Consider the following 16,706-nt stretch of genomic DNA (forward strand, 5'->3'; position numbering starts at 1 on the left):
ATTGTTAACCAATCAGAGCTGATTGCCACCCCTAAGGAATACCTACTCTTCAAAGGGCATATAAACTGTGAGCCCACAACCATGAGGGGCCTTTAGTTTAAGAGAGATGGCCAAACGATCATCCTTTTATTAATAAGTGTGCTGATCTTATTAATAAAATGATTAAATTACCCAGAAAGTATGTCTCAAACTTTTTAATCAGCACAATACTTCTTCAAGGTTGCAAAGTACTTTACAAATATCTCATCTTATGAGATCAGTGCCCAAAGGAGACTACAATGTACAACATCAATCAAAGGACTGAGGTAGTGATACTCAGCAGAGATGGAGTACCTAGGAACTCAGCAGGACAAAACAGTGGGGTGATTTCACCAGAGGACAGAAGCATGCAGCATTAGAGGTATGAGTTGCTCTGGCCATGTGTGTTTTCCACACATGTGTCTTTGCTATACTAGTTTTTGGCACATGTTTCCTAGTCACACTTGCTGGGTCTGGAATCAGAAGCCCTCTATTAAAATCCTTGTTCTTCCAGTTACTCTCTTCCACCTTGGAAAAGTCAAATATCCCCTATAGTTCTTTGTTTCTTCATCTTTAAAATTGGGGAAGGCTACAGTTAGATGGCAAAGGTCACTTTTAGATCTAGATATATTATTCTTCAATCTCCTGCATGGGTGCGCTTCTATGTATACTGTTATATACATATATATATGTATGCACACACACATACATATACATATCCCCATGGATTAGTATGTTTATTTGTAGAAGAAAATGTCACAGGTTTATGGTGAATAATATCTATTGTTCCTTTTATAAAACTATGCTATTTTAGTAAATGCCTATGGTTTGAATGAATTGTAACCTTTGGTTGAGTAGTAAAAGTAAATATGTTTGTGGTGGCTCAAGAGCTTTGATTTTGAATTGACACAGAGGACCTTGAATCTGGGATAGCTCTTCTGAGGTCCCATGTATTAGATAGGGTGCCTATATGTGAAACAGTACGCTGAGACTACCTACTAAAACAGGCTAGTGACAAAGAATGAATTCAGATTTCCAAAAACTTATATTTGGGAAGCAAAAATTTTGAATATTTCAATATAGTCTGGAAAGTATATCTATTTTAAAGAAGAAACAAAGAAGACAGACAAAGAAGAATTTGGCAAGAAGACTTTTGATTTTGAAGATGAGCCATATTAGAAAAGGGCTGGCCACATAAAAATTGCATTAAACAAAGCATAGTTATGACATGGATTCATATTCAAGTTGACTCTCTTGTCCTAAGGATAACACTCAATTCTCCATGGGCAGATCAGCAAGCCTGCATTACTTACAATATTCCTACTGCCAAAACTGGGTTTTGTTTTGTTTTAGCTCTTCCTCACTTTGCCACCTGACCTCTATCAGCGTTGTTCAGCTGTTACAGAGCTCTGTTAATTACAGTTTATAACAGCTTGTTTCAAAACCAAAGCTCCTCAAGCCCTGAAATAAAATTGACACATGACTAACTGTGAGTATTCAGAAATGGAGATATAATGAGGTTTTGTCTTAATCATACATTTGTTTCTGACGTTTGTCTACCTTTTACAGTTTTCTCTTTTTCTCTTGCTTCCACAAAGCCTAAATGTTTCTGTGGATAATTAAGTGTTAAAAATAGCATTTTAAAACAACATTTCTGGTATGTCTTCTAGAAGATTACAGTACTAATGACAAAAGTGCCTCTTGTAAAAATGTAATATAGTGCTTCAACTTGGCTTCTGAAGCACAATTTAAAAAATTTTTTTAAAATATAAACTATTTAAGAAAATAGGAATAATTAAGTGTTAAAACTACTATTTTTTAAAACAAACAATATATAATAGATGTCATCAAATCACTCTGCCTTTGCAAATAAGGCAAGCTACTGCTTAGTTTTATGCACTATTATTTACAATCAATTTTATTTTAAAATGTGACTTTTTAAATGGGCTTTACTAGAGATAGACCATGCTGTACTGGTTAATGAAAGCTTTCCCTCTTGCTCATCACTAGAGAACAGTAAACGATTTACTTTCAACAGGTTCTTGAAATGAAATAAAAAAGTTCTTAGTCTTAGCAAAATAGATGCATGACAAATAATGGTGAGTACTTGAAGAGAGCCATGGGAAAGATTTGATTCAGGCCTGTCATTAAATGGAGACATCATCAGCATGGGGTAGTGGAAAGTGGCAGGGTAGTCACTTCACTTCCTTCAGGTATATTTTCCTCTTTTTGTCAAAGGAAGAAAAGGGGAGATGGATGATCTTGCAAAGCTTTGAGGCCCAAAGACTAAAAGATTCCTCATGGGCTATTCTAAAACCTTCATATGGAGGCTGCATCAGGAGCTTTGTACAGAATGAATTAAGGTTCTGCTAATAAGAGACCTCTAAAGCTCCATAAACACTTGTAGTCATAAAAAATTCCCTGACTCTATGATTTTAAATATACAATGATTATATGTTGCTTATTAAATAAATCTGCTGAAAGGAAATGGTTCATTCATCTCCCAGGGATAAGCATGCTTCACCAACATTTGGCAAAGAAAATAATCATTGTTTTTCTGAAGTGACAAAATGAATCTCAGCTTCTCTGCTGGCATTGGCAGCTTTCTGTGGAGTCTCGTCAGCTCCAGGGCAAGGAACACACACACACACACACACACACACACACACACACACACACACACACACACACACACACACACACACACACACACACACACACCTCTGTGCAAGAGGCAGCATGTGTAATAATAGAAAGAGGGCTGAATTTTTATCAGGAAGAGCTGTGTTCAAATTCTTATTACAGCACTTACTAACTAAGCCACACTGGGCAAATCGCTTAACCTCTTAAAGCCTCAGGCAACTTCCTGCCACTTATCCACTAAGTCAAAGGTTCTCAAAATATCTTGGTTCATGGTGCCCTTAATATCTCGAATTCTATCAGGGTGCCCCTAACAAACAAAACAAAAACAAAAAACCCCAAAACCAAAACACAAAACATCTAAGTTCTATTTATTACATAGTTAAGTCTAAACAATGTGATAATTATTCATGTCCTAACAATTTAGGTGTCTAAAAAAAACCGCATAAATTGAAAGAAATTTTTTTTTATTTCATTCTGAAATAACCACAATTATTTACTAATGCAATGTGTGCACTTCTTTGATACAGCACAACTTCTCAAATCTTGGTATCAGATTGGCCACTGCCACCCTCATTTCCTGTTCCATGTTGATTTTTGTACAGTGCTTTTCTTTTAATCATATCAATAGCTGAAAACTCAGTTTCACAAGAATATGGCATCACAAATGAGAAAGCTCAAGAAGTTACTGGTGTAGCCAAAAGTAGAAGTAAACAAAAATATATCTGAAACATTCCAGAAGATCACCATAAGGAATTTAGCATGACTTAATATATCTCTAGTTAGTATTTTATAGGATATATAGCCATTTTCCTGGAAAATTTAAAATATCTCATAGTGCTCTGAGTAGGCTATGTACGGGCATACAGTTTGGGAACCACCTTACTGAGTAATAGAACAGTTGTATCTATGTGGATGGAGTGAGTTCCAGAGTGAGAAAATTTGCTAGATGTAGCTTACAGTCTAATCAGGTCCTACAAAGCTTTGAGGCCCACGGACTAAAAGGTTTCTAACAGGCTATTCTAAAATCTTAAGAGACCTCTAAAGCTCCATAAACAAGAAATTGTGGTGCAGTGGACAGAATGTTTCTATCCACTTGGAATCATGAAGACCTGAGTTTGAATATGGTCTCATATAGTTGGTGGTTGTTTTCCATTCTTGAAGAGAACTATGTTGGTATTGAGGTACAGTGTGTCCAACAGTGGCTGATCAGACCAATGTGAGCTCAGAAAGCTCTACCACAGGTCAGGCACAAAGAGTTTACGTGAACATCTGGAGTGGAATTGTCTCTAAATTTGTATATTTCACATTTCTTTTAAGGTACTGCAATTCTGCTTCACTCACAGAATACAGCACCTTCTCTGATACAGGCATGCCATGCTGGACTGTCCTTTGTAAGTATCTCCCATGTCACATAATTGATTCCAAAGTTCTTCAAAGAGACTTGAGAGTGTCCTTGTATCGCTTCTTCTGAACTCCATATAAGTGCTTGCCTTGTGTGAGTTCATAAAATAGTCTTTCAGGCAAACATATATTTGGCATTCAAACAATGTGGTGAGCCCATTGGAATTTACTCGTTGCAGTAGAGTCTGAATGCTTGGCAGTTTAGCTTGAGAAAGGACCTTGGTGTTTGGCACCTTATCTTGCTAGGTGATCTTCAACATCTTTTTAAAACAATTCAAATGGAAGCAAATCATTTTCCTGGCATGACACTGGTAGACAGTCCAGCTTTTATAGGCACGCAATGATTAAGTCAGCCAAATGGCTCTGTAGACCTTCAGTTTGGTAGAAAGTCAAATACCCCTTTTCTCCCAGGCTTTCCTTTGGAGATTCCCAAATACTGAGCTACCTCTGGCAAGTATGCATCAAACTCATCACCTATGTGGACATCCCTGGAAAGTATACTGCCAAGGTAAGTGAACTTATTCACAACATTTAAAATTTCTCCATTTGCTGTAACTGATGATTTGACCTATGGTGCTGGCTGGTGGAGAGCTTGCTTCTTGGTGTTAATTGCTAGATCAAAATTAGCACAAGCTGCAGAGAACTGATCCAGACCTTGCTGCATCTCAGCCTGAGAGGCTACATGAAATGCATGATCATCAGTGGACAAAAAAATCATGAACCAACTCTCATTCCACTTTAGTCTTGGCTTATAGTCTTTTGAAGTTAAATTATTTATTTATTTTAGATCTCTCTTTTTTATTAAATTTATTTAAGTTTTTAACATTCATTTCCACAAAATTTTGAGTTCCAAATTTTCTCCCCATCTCTCCCCTCCTCCCACCCCAAAGTGGCAAGCATTCTAATTACCCCTACCACCAATCTGCCCTCCCTTCTAACATCCCTCCCTTCCCTTATCCCCCTCTTCTCTTTTGTCCCATAGGGCAAGATAAATTTCTATATCCCATTACCTGTATTTCTTGTTTCCCAACAGTTGTTTCTAAAACTTTGAGCTCCAACTTCTCCTCCTTCCTCCCTCCCCACCCATCCCCATTGGGAAGGCAAGCAATTCAATATAGGCTATATATGTATACTTTTGCAAATGACTTCCATAATAGTCATGTTATATAAGACTAACTGTATTTCCCTCCATCCTATCCTGTCCCCCATTTCTTCTATTCTCTCTTTTGACCTTATCCCTGCCCAAGAGTGTTGACTTCTGATTGCTCTCTCCTCCCATTGCCCTCCCTTCCATCCTCCGGCTGACCCTGGTTATCCCCTTGTCCCCCACTTTCCTGTATTGTAAAATAGGTTTTCATACCTGAGTGAGAATTTTAATCCTTTCTTGAGTCAAATGTGATGGGAGTAAGTTCACGTTTTCCCTCTCACCTTCTCCCTTTTCCCCCTCCATTGAAGAGTCTTTTTCGTGCCTCTTTTATGAGAGATAATTTGCCCCATTCCATTTCTCCCTTTCTCCTCCCAATATATTCCTCTCTTACCCCTTTATTTCATTTTTTTAGACATGATCCCTTTCTATTTAACTCACCCTGTGCTCTCTCTCCCTCTGTGTGTGTATGTATGTGTGTGTGTGTGTGTGTGTATAATTCCACCAACTACTCAGACACTGAAAAAAGTCTCAAGAGTTACAAATATGATCTTTCCATGTAGGAGTGTAAGCAGTTCAACTTTAGTAAGTCCCTTATGATTTCTTTTTCCTGTTTACCTTTTCATGCTTCTCTTGATTCTTGTGTTTGAAAGTAAAATTTTCTTTTCAAGTCTGGTCTTTGCTTTAAGAATGCTTGAAAGTCCTCTATTTCATTGAAAGACCATTTTCTCCCCTGAAGTATTATACTCAGTTTTGCTGGGTAGGTGATTCTTGGTTGTAGTCATAGTCCCTTTCACTTCTGGAATATCATATTCCAAGTCCTTTGATCCCTTAATGTAGAAGCTGCTAGGTCTTGTGTTATCCTGATTGTATTTCCACAATACTCAAATTGTTTCTTTCTGGTTGCTTACAATATTTTCTCCTTGACCTGGGAACTTTGGAATTTGGCTACAACATTCCTAGGAGTTTTTCTTTTCAGATCTTTTTCAGGAGGTGATCAGTGGAGTCTTTCAATATGTATTTTGCCCTCTGGTTCTAGAATATCAGGGTAGTTTTCCTTGATAATTTCATGAAAGATGATATCTAGGCTCTTTTTTTGATCATGGCTTTCAGGTAGTCCCATAATTTTTAAATTGTCTCTCTTGGATCTATTTTCTAGGTCAGTTGTTTTTCCAATGAGATATTTCATATTGTCTTCTATTTTTTCATTTTTTTGGTTTTGTTTTGTAATTTCTTGGTTTCTCATAAAGTCATCAGCATCCACATGCTCTATTCTAAGTTTGAAAGAACTACTTTCTTCAGTGATCTTTTGAACCTCCTTTTCCATTTGAATAATTCTGCTTTTTAAAGCATTCTTCTCCTCATTGGCTTTTTGGACCTCTTTTGTCATTTGGGTTAGTCTAATTTTAAGGGTGTTATTTTCTTCAGCATTTTTGGGGTCTCCTTTAGCAAACAGTTGACTCATTTTTCATGATTTTCTTGCATCACTCTCATTTATCTTCCCAATTTTTGCTCTACCTCTCTTACTTGATTTTCAAAATCCTTTTTGAGCTCTTCCACGGCCTAAGAACAATTCATATTTTTCTTAGAGGCTTTTGATGAAGGAATTTTGACTTTGTTTTCTTCTGTTTGCATTCTTTGGTCTTCCTTGTCACCAAAGTAAGATTCTATAGTCTGATTCTTTTTCCAGTTTTTGCTCATTTCCCTAGTCATTTACTTGACTTTTGAGTTCTATGTTAAGGTAGTTCTCTGCTTCCAGTGGGGGTGGGGTGGTGGTATACTATCAGCTGTTCTATTCCCCCACAATCTATGGGCCTAGAGCTCCAAAAACAGTTGCTGTTTATACCCCTGCTGCTGCAGGCTCCTTCTTCCCCTCCCCCCTCAGCCGCCCTGGGGCTGGGGACCGACCACTCCACTCTCCCACACTGGTCCCACAGGTTTTTTTCCACTGACCTTCCAATTTTTCCTTGGCCTCTTGGGGTCCTGAAGTCTGGAAACTGCCACAGTTGTGAGAGATTCAGTCTCCTCAAGGCCTGCTCAGGTCCTGTCTGTGCCAGCATTTGTTGGCTTGGCTTTGCTAACAGTGTGGTATGATAGACACTTCCTGGCGACATTCCAGGATGTTTTGGGCTGGAGATTTGCTTCACTGCATCATTCTGTGGGTTCTGCAGCTCCAGAATTTGTTTAGAACCATTTTTTACAGGTATTTGGTGGGGCTTGGGGGCAGTGCTCTAGAAAGTGGGTGCTGTTACTCCACCATCTTGGCTGTGCCTCCCTCATTTCTCAAATACATAGAAAAATGAGTCAAATTTATAAGAATATGAGTTATTCCCCAGTTGGTAAATGGTCAAAGGACATGAACAGGCAGTTTTCAGATAAAGAAAGAAAAGCTATCTACATGAAAAATACTCTAAATCACTATTGATTAGAGAAACGTAAATTGAAACAACTCCAAGGTACCACCTCATAAATATCAGATTGGCTAATATGACAGAAAAGGAAAATGAAAAATATTGGAGGAGATGTGAGAAAGTTGGGATATTAATGCACTCTTGGAGTTGTGAACTGATCCAACCATTTGGAGAGCAATTTGGAACTATGCCCAACAGGCCATAAAACTGTGCATATCCTTTGATCCAACAATACCACTATTAGGTCTATACCCCAAGAGGTTTTAAAAAGGGGAAAGGACCTATTTGTACAAAAGTACTTAAAGTCACTTTTTGTGATGGCAAAAAATTGGAAATTGAGGTGATATCCATCAATTGGGGAATGGTTGGGCAAATTGTGGTATATGAATGTAATGGAATAGTATTGTGCTAAAAGAAAGGACAAGCAAGATGCTTTTGGAAAAAGCTGGAAAGATTTACATGAACTGATGCAAAGTGAAGTGAGTAGAACCAGAAGAGCACTATATATAGTAACAGCAATATTATATGAGGATCAACTGTGAATGACTTTGCTATTCTCTGCAATACAATAATCTAAGATAATTCCAGAGAACTTATGATGAAAAATACTATCCATCTCCAGAGAATGAACTGCTGAAGTCTGAATTCCATTCAAAAGAATACTATTTTTCACTTTATTTTTTCATGTGTTTTTTCTTGATCTGTGTTTTCTTTTGCTTAATTATACATACATAAGTTTAACTTATATAAAAGTGCTTACTGTCTTAGGGAGCAAGGAAGGGAGGGAGGGAGAAAGAGAATTTGGAACTTAAAATTTAAAAAAAATGTTAAAAATTGTTTTTATATGGAATTGAGAAATAAAATAATTCAATAAATGGAAAACAAAAAGGATGCTGATAAGCTGGAGAATGTCCAAAGAAAGGCAACTAGGACTGTAAAGAGCCTCAACAAACCTATGTTATATGAGGATGGACTGAAAAAATTGAGTTTTTAACCTGGAGATAAGACTTGGGAAATACAAGAGGCACAGGACATGTCTGTCATATAAAAGAGGGAATACACTTATTCCATTTTGCTCAGGTCAGAATCAGGAGATGTATGCAGAAATTGCAAAAAAGGTAAATTTAGGCTCAACAGCAGAAAAAACTTACTAACAATTAGAACTGTTCAAAAGTGGAATAGGTTGCCTGCAGATGTGGTATGCTCCCCGCTCCTTGGAAGCCTTAAAACAGAGAATGGGAGACCACTTGTCAGACACTGGGCAATCCTTTGCTGGATGGGTAGAGGAAGATAGTTGCTGAGGACCCTTCCAACTTTCAAATTAAGTGACTCATTTTAGATTTGTGCATATAGGCATGTAGACAATCATCTTTAAAAGTCTGCTTATATAATTTTCATGACTTCTTTAATAATTTCTGGTAAACAGCGGGCAGGTAGAACAGGGTCCTTGACCAAAATCTCAAAAAGTTTAGTTTTATTTTTTGAAACAGATGGCATTTGGGAAAATGGGGCCAATATCAACTGACAACCGAATTTTTTTTGGTTATCATCTAAGATGAATTTGAAAGAGTGATATTTGTTTGTTAATTTAGCCTTTCTTAATTTAAAATTGACTGAAAAAATACCAGGCTTCACATACGACTACAGTCATAGATACATATTATATGCATATGCATATATTCCCACAGTATATTCACAGTATTTTTAAGCCCACAAAATATTCAACAGTCCTGATATGTAATTCTAACACATAGTACATACTTAATAAATTCTTACTGACTTGACAGTGTATGTAACCACAAAATGACAATAGCAGACATTATTTGAAATATTGTGATACAATTCTTTTAATTTTTGCTTTATTTCTTATATAGACAATAATGTAGCATAGTCTAATTCTTTTGGCTCTTTGACACTTCAGGCCTATAGAAATTCACACATATCATTGAAATCCACAGCCCTGTGGTACTTGTTATGATCCTGTTGCTGGATAAAGTCACTTTATTAAAATCACCTAATTAAATTAATTAATATTTATATTTAATTTATATTTATATTTATTACATATAAATAATATATCATATATTATTTTAATTTATTATATATCTATTTTATATTATTTTAAATTTATGTTTAATTAATAAATTAAATTAATTAATCACCTAATTAAATTAAAATCACCTAATTAATTAAATCACCTAATTAAAAAATTTCATCTGTGAAATACACTCTGAAGGAGACAGATGGATACAAGTAATTCTCTGCTTTTAGCTAGTTAGTTAGAAAGCCAGAAGCATCTGAAAGACACTATTCTCCACAAGGAAAAAGCAGATGGAAAAATATCATGTTGGGTAGGTGGAGGTGTAATGCTAATGGGAGTGGAAGATCTTCCCTGCCCATTAATAGGTCTCACATGGAGCCCATTAAGGGAAGCTTGCTTGAGGAAGGTTTGCTTGCTTGAAGATTTTCACACCTTTTGGTTATTAGACATTAAAGCATGTGAGCTGTGATGCCTTCCAGATCTATATATATTAGAGGGCTCACTCACTGGAAGAGTGTTCCTGTGATTTGGCCAGATGAGACTCTGGGTAACTGTTAAAACTCAGATGCTGGTGCTTCTCTCTCTGGTAACTATGTATGTATGTAATGGTCAGACAGTTGGATCTGTCTGTTGATCCATGATGTATGTATTGCTTATGGTCAGACAGTTAGAAGCCCTGTCTGTTGGTCTTTAAGCTATTTTCTCTGTTTGTAATTTTTGCTTGTAATTTCTGTTTGAATTTTCTCTGAAGTTCAGGGTGATGATTTTTCCCAATGACATATATATGTTCAATTAAAATGATTGTTGACTTCTTTAAAGTTGCTTTCCTTTAAGAAAAGTATATCCAAGAACCTGTGCTAGCAGGTCATCCTGGGTATGCAGGATGCTTCCTGTTATGGGGAGGTGACAAGGGGGAAGGTGTCTGGTCTAGCTATTCTTTTAAATGCCATTTCCACTCTAAATATGCTGGCAAGTCTGTTTGCTTTTTGTCTGTTTTACACACACAGACACACACAAATAAACATATACATACACACAAATACACATCACTCTAGGATGATCTGTTTTATTTGGGCCTCGTACAAAGTTTTCTGCAATTTCCTTTTCCACTTTACTTTTTTGAAGTTTCTCTTAAATCTTCTACCATCTTTTTCCACAATGTTTTATGAATGAGCTTGCTCTCCAAATGAGCTGTAATCTAGCTGGTTGCCCTCAGCTGCCATGTCCCTCTGTTTAAAAAAGAGGTTAAATGTTTGCTGGTAAAGGCTGCTCCTGGGTTATTTTGTCTTCCATGTTGCATCAATTATTTTAAACTAGTTAAACTTCTCTAGCTTGATTGAGATGGCATAGTCTTCAAGAACCTAGGGTCATCATCAAACTAAAATGAGGCATTCAAGAAAACTTTTAGGAAGAGAACTTAATGATTATTTAAAATTTAATAAACATACATACACTGTGACCATGAAAAGTCTTTTACAAAATAGAATTTGAAGGCACAGTGATATAACTGCTTTCTTCATCCTCTTCTAAGGGAAATATATGTATATTAACCTAGTTTGTATGCAAGGTTCACATGTAAACGTTCAGACCTGTAAACCCATCTATAAAAATTTGGAGAAATTAAAGGTGGAAGATTATGTGGCAGTAGTACAGTAGAAAAAGTAATGGTTTGGAAGTCAAAGTCTTGGAGCTCAAATTTCCGGCCTTCCAATTACTATAGCCAATTACTGGCAAGACCTCAAAGCATGATGGGTCTCAATTTTTTCATTGGTGAAAATGAAAGAGTGGAACTAGTGGATGTCCAAGGTCCCTTTAATCTTTTCATCTGTGATCAATCTATTACCAATATTTAAAAAAAATTTTTTTTCAGATAGTATATATTTGACGCTAACATGTAAACATAAAATATAAACCCCACATCAACTCTGCATCATACCTTTAAATAAAGAAATGGCAAAGTTTGCTAATTATACAAAATATTAATTTGCTGAAATATTTTTACTTGATAGTGAAATAATACAAATATAAAAGTTGACAGAAGAAATGAATACTGGGTGTTCATAGGAGTTTATCACATTTCAGTAATTATCTTTAGTTATGAATACATACATATATACATATGTATATTTCCTGGTAGATAATAAAGTTAATCACAGAAGAGAAAAATCCTTTAAAAGAAATCTAAAAGGGATTTCCCTAGGCACCTTCTCATATAAAACACAAAACATAAAACTCCATCAGAGAATGTTTTGTAATTTTTAAAAGGCTGAACATCATTTTCCCCATTTAAGTATAATTCACAGAACTTTAATAAGGCAAGTAAAATTTTTGTGGAAAATGATATGAAATGATGTAAATTAATAACTTATGTTTCAAATTCCTGACAGAAAGGAAAAAAAGTGGAGAAGGGTTCCCAATTCCTCATTCAAAATTCTGTCAACAAAGATTTATTAAGCACTTACTATGTTCAAGGCACATACTTTTCCAGAATGATTATACATCACTCCCTTTCATAGACTCTACATTTCAGCCAAATTGTCCTCTTTGATGCCTACCACTCATGACATTACATCTCCTTCCTCTGTTCTTTTGTACAGACTGTCTCCTACTAGTGAATGCTTTCCCTCCCACTCTGGCTGCCTTCAAAACTCAGCTCCAGTACCACCTCCTACAAGATACTTCTCATGGTTCCCTATATTGTTAGCCTTCTATCCCATCCTCCTCTGTAAACTATTTTGAATTTATAACATATAGGTAATATATGTGCCTATACATTCCATTTTTGTTTTTATATTCACAATATATTCATATGCACAATTAAAAATGCCATCTCCCCTTGTTAAAATATAAGCTGTTGAGAACACAAACTGACTGGCTTATCTATTTTATCTCCAGTGCTTAGCAAAATGTTTGGCACATAATACACATTTTAAAATATTTTTTCTTTCTTTCATTTATTTATTCATTTGCACTCTCATCATTTGGAGATTCCTTCAAACAATAAAGACTGAAACCTTGCCATACATGCCCATCCTATGGACTCTTATCCTACTATAAGTTCATGAAAACTGGCATCCCCAACACGCCAGAAGCTTTATTTGCTTCCTCTTGATACCACCGGACACCAGGGAAGCACTCAGGCTACCCAGCTGTTATCCCTTTCCCTTCACATATGACTAGACCATCTTCTCCTACACTTTCTTGATTAAATCTTTTATTCTTGTTTTTCTTTGAAGTTCTTCATTGGTTCTATTTTATGGCTTACTCATAACACAACCCATAACATATCATGGGCCCCTCTACTGCCCTGCGTGTAATATTAATTTTCAATTCTTTAGAGATTATTGCATATTACAATCCTGGCAGAACATTGCTATTTTTAAAATCTCTATCTTTGCTCCTGAGAGATACCTGAGGTCATTAAAAAGAGATTTGCAATTTCCAAAATCAATCACTAAACCTATCAAATTCTGGGCATCTAAGTTATTGCCCACTTATATTGTCTATCTCAGAGAGGCAATGCAGCACAGTGGGATAGAAAGCTGGCCTCAGTGCCAGAATACCTGAGTTCAAGTCTTGACATGCCACTGTGTGACCCTATGCAACTTAAATTCATAGTGTTCTAAGCAACTAAGACTATGAGTTGCAGAGAATGTGCCAACCTGTATTGGTAGAGGAACTTTTCTCTTCTGAGAGGTATGTAAATAAATTAAAATGAAAAATCAATTTTAAAAAAAAGCTTTCATTAGCCAGTTACTATGTGCCAGGTTCTGTGTTAATTTAAATAAAATTACAGGTCTAGTCCTCATCCTCACCTTCAATTGACAAACTGTCAGAAAACTCTATAGCTTGTTCATACAACAATATATCAGAATCTGAGTAACATTTTTCATCTACTTGGACTCTCTTATTTTGATGGTTAGGCCAAATATTTTTAAGTGGCTCTTAATTTTTCCAGTAGATTCTACAAACTTCTGGGATATGATACAACAATAATTTCATCCATGAACAGGAGCATTTGGATAACCTCATCATTCACAGGAAATCCCTCTTCATTCTGCATGTCTTTCCTTCATCATAATGGTGGAAATACAACTTTGATGAGCTTGTACCTCCCTGTTTTATGCCTCACCTGAAGTTATGATCCAAGAATCATTTAGCAGCATTATTTCTGTTTTTATATTTTTCAAGAAATCTTGAATAATACTGAGGTCTGAATAGGAGACACCTTGCTGGAAAGGAGCTTTTAAGGTGGTATTTTGTCCTTTTCTGGATCAATTTTTTTCATAACATAAACAATGAGTACAGTGAGATCTTATATTCTCTATACACTTTAGTCAATTATATAATGATAATTTAGTTACTATAGAAATTACAATAATTAAAATGATGACAATGATAATAACAATTTATATCTATATAGGACTTTGAAGTTTACAAAGCACTTCATAATATTCCTCATGAAAACCTATTTCCCCCTAATCAGCATGTCCTCAGCATATGTAGAATAAGCCTCATAAGAATATTGTTTAGATAGGAAAGTAGGCATATATCAGTAACTGTTGTTTTCTTGGTCATCTGTTTTTAAGTATTGATAAGGTCTAAGATTTTTTTTCTCCATACCTTTGGTATCCTTTAAAAATCTTATGAGTTTATTTTTTAACGTCTTCACAATTGTTTCTCCAAGCATTGATCTTCTCTATATATACATGGCTCAATTTGGCTGTTTTTCCTTTCTTCATTCTCGCTAGTGCTACTTCTACCTCCACTGTAAGCATATCCATGACTCATATTAAGAGTCCCGGTGAGGTAACTCTACCATCTTGAATGGTAAAAAAGTTTATTTTTAAAAATCTGCAAATCACTCTCATTTTACTTCTATTTATTATCTTTCCCTTTTCACCTTTAAATGCCATTGGGATGGTTTAGTTTAGTTGGGTCTCTCACTGAGCCTTCTTTAAACTGACTTTACCCTTCACTGCTTCTTTTTGTTTTATGAGGTGATGCTACTTCTAATCATCCCATCATCATTCTTTGTAAGCTTTTACAAATAAGTTTATATTCTAAACCAGTGTTGCATGTGGGCCACCATTTCTCATTCTAAGCAATTAAGTCAAGTGTTTCAAGAGTAAAGTATTTTTAGGCTCTTTCAGTTGACTTGTTATGGTAATTGATTGACATCCATTAAAATTCCATATAAAATTATTATAATGGATGTCAATATCATTTCTACTGTTCATTTTTTCACCATTAATAACTTATTTAAATAGTTAAGGACTGAGTTGTTTCAATAGCTATTACTCTTCTAGGCTTTTCTATTAACCATCCATGTGTTCACTTAATTTCAAGGTTATCCTTTATTTCTTACTCTAATTTGCTCCAAAAAGTCAATGAGTTACCAGATCTTGTAATTTCTTTCTTCACAACATCTTGTGGATCCAGTCTTTTCTCTCCACTCACATAGTTTGCACTCCACACCAAGTTCTAATCATCTTTTGCCTGGACTATTGCAATAGCCTTCTAGCATCCCTGCCTTGAACTGCCAAAGCGAGTTTCCCAAAACACAGGTCCAACACTGTCATTCCCTCTACTCAGTAAGCTTCAGTGGTTCTCTATAACCTCCAAAATCACATACAGTCTGTTCTGTTTGGCATTTAAAGCTCTCATAATTTGTTCCTTTTCTTCTTTCCAGTATTCTAAAAGATGACTCCCATCCATGCATTCCATGGTCCAGCCATACTGGTCTACTTACTTTTCCTCACACATATGATGTTCCATCTCCCATCTCTATTCCTTTGTTCTGGATGGCTCCAAGGCTTAGAATATATTCCATTCTAAATTTTGCTGTTTAGAACACTTAGCTTCCTTCAAGGTCTGGCTCAAAGACCACCTTCTGCAGAAGGCCATTCCAGTGTCCTCAGCTGCTAGTGTATTTTCCTCTCATTACCTTACATTTACTCTGTACATATCTATATGCCAAAAACATATAACATAGACACATACACATGGATGTACAAATAAAGGTACATGTGCATGTCATTCCCCATTAGAATGTAAGCTCCTTGAGGACAGACTGCTTTTGCTTTTTAAATTTTTTTTATCCCCAGCACTTTGCAGAGTGCCTGGCACACAAAACATGATAATAAACATTTGTCAATTAATGAACTACTTTCCAAGTTTTTTACTTATTATTATTTGTCTAGCTTTTAATCTGATCTTTGCTATAAAAAATCAGTGGTCTGACTATACATAGACAGCTGATTCAGGGATAACTAGTCTTTCAATAACTAGTCTTTCATTGGCAAAGTTTAATTTTATTTTTATAATATTATTTGGTGCTTGCTTGCTTGCTATTTCCAGAGAATGCCATTTTTTTTAAAAAAATATATTTATTACATAAAAGGGTAACACTTCCATGTAGTCTATAAGTTACGGGGTTTTTTTTAAATTTTTTCTTTTTTGCCTGTGATTTCTCAGTATCCTCATCTATTCCTTCTTTTGTAGTTAATTCACTGAGTATATCAAAGGATATATTGGTTTAATTTGGAGGATCTTATGCATTTATCCCCAGAATTTTTCTGCCTCTTTATCCTCTATAAGCAGTTCTAATCCATGACTTTCAATCATTTTTCTGGTTATCTTTTTGCAAATATTTTTCTTGAACTACGCAATATATTTGACCAAATATCTCACAAAATGTTTCTTGTTGTCTTTAGGCATACAATAAAAACTAATTCTACAAACCTTTTTTTTGTTTTTCCACTAAGAACTTCTGAGGCTTTCTTCCATTTGGTTACAATTTCCTTTCTTGGTTACAATTTCTTTCTTCTCCTTTCATTTACAGGGAGAATGTCAAGATAGATGTGATTCAGTTTCACCAGTGATACATGCAAGGATCTCACACTTTAATGTACTGATCACCATATTCAAATTTATATAAAATCTAAAGACTGTGTGATTCTCAGTGTCTTCTTGCTCTCTTTCTGCCACTACAGAAGGAAAACAGGACAAAAGGCCATTTTGTATTTTCCTTTGTTTCATTGGTTCC

At 35.6% G+C, this 16,706-nt stretch overlaps 1 protein-coding gene and 1 long non-coding RNA gene across 2 annotated transcripts in view; one reads left to right on the forward strand and one right to left on the reverse strand.

The window, feature by feature from the left end:
- Positions 1-16,706, reverse strand: part of ACYP2 (acylphosphatase 2) — a 227,088-nt gene that overhangs the window by 89,628 nt on the left and 120,754 nt on the right. The window lies entirely within an intron of this gene.
- On the forward strand, positions 1,425-16,616 carry LOC140521014 (uncharacterized). The gene is made up of 4 exons (XR_011972754.1): positions 1,425-1,507; positions 3,979-4,052; positions 4,474-4,570; positions 16,503-16,616. It is a non-coding gene; the product is annotated as an uncharacterized lncRNA (long non-coding RNA).

The sequence above is a fragment of the Notamacropus eugenii genome, chromosome 1 (assembly GCF_028372415.1).
Source record: "Notamacropus eugenii isolate mMacEug1 chromosome 1, mMacEug1.pri_v2, whole genome shotgun sequence".
In the NCBI taxonomy this organism is placed as follows: Eukaryota; Metazoa; Chordata; class Mammalia; order Diprotodontia; family Macropodidae; genus Notamacropus; species Notamacropus eugenii.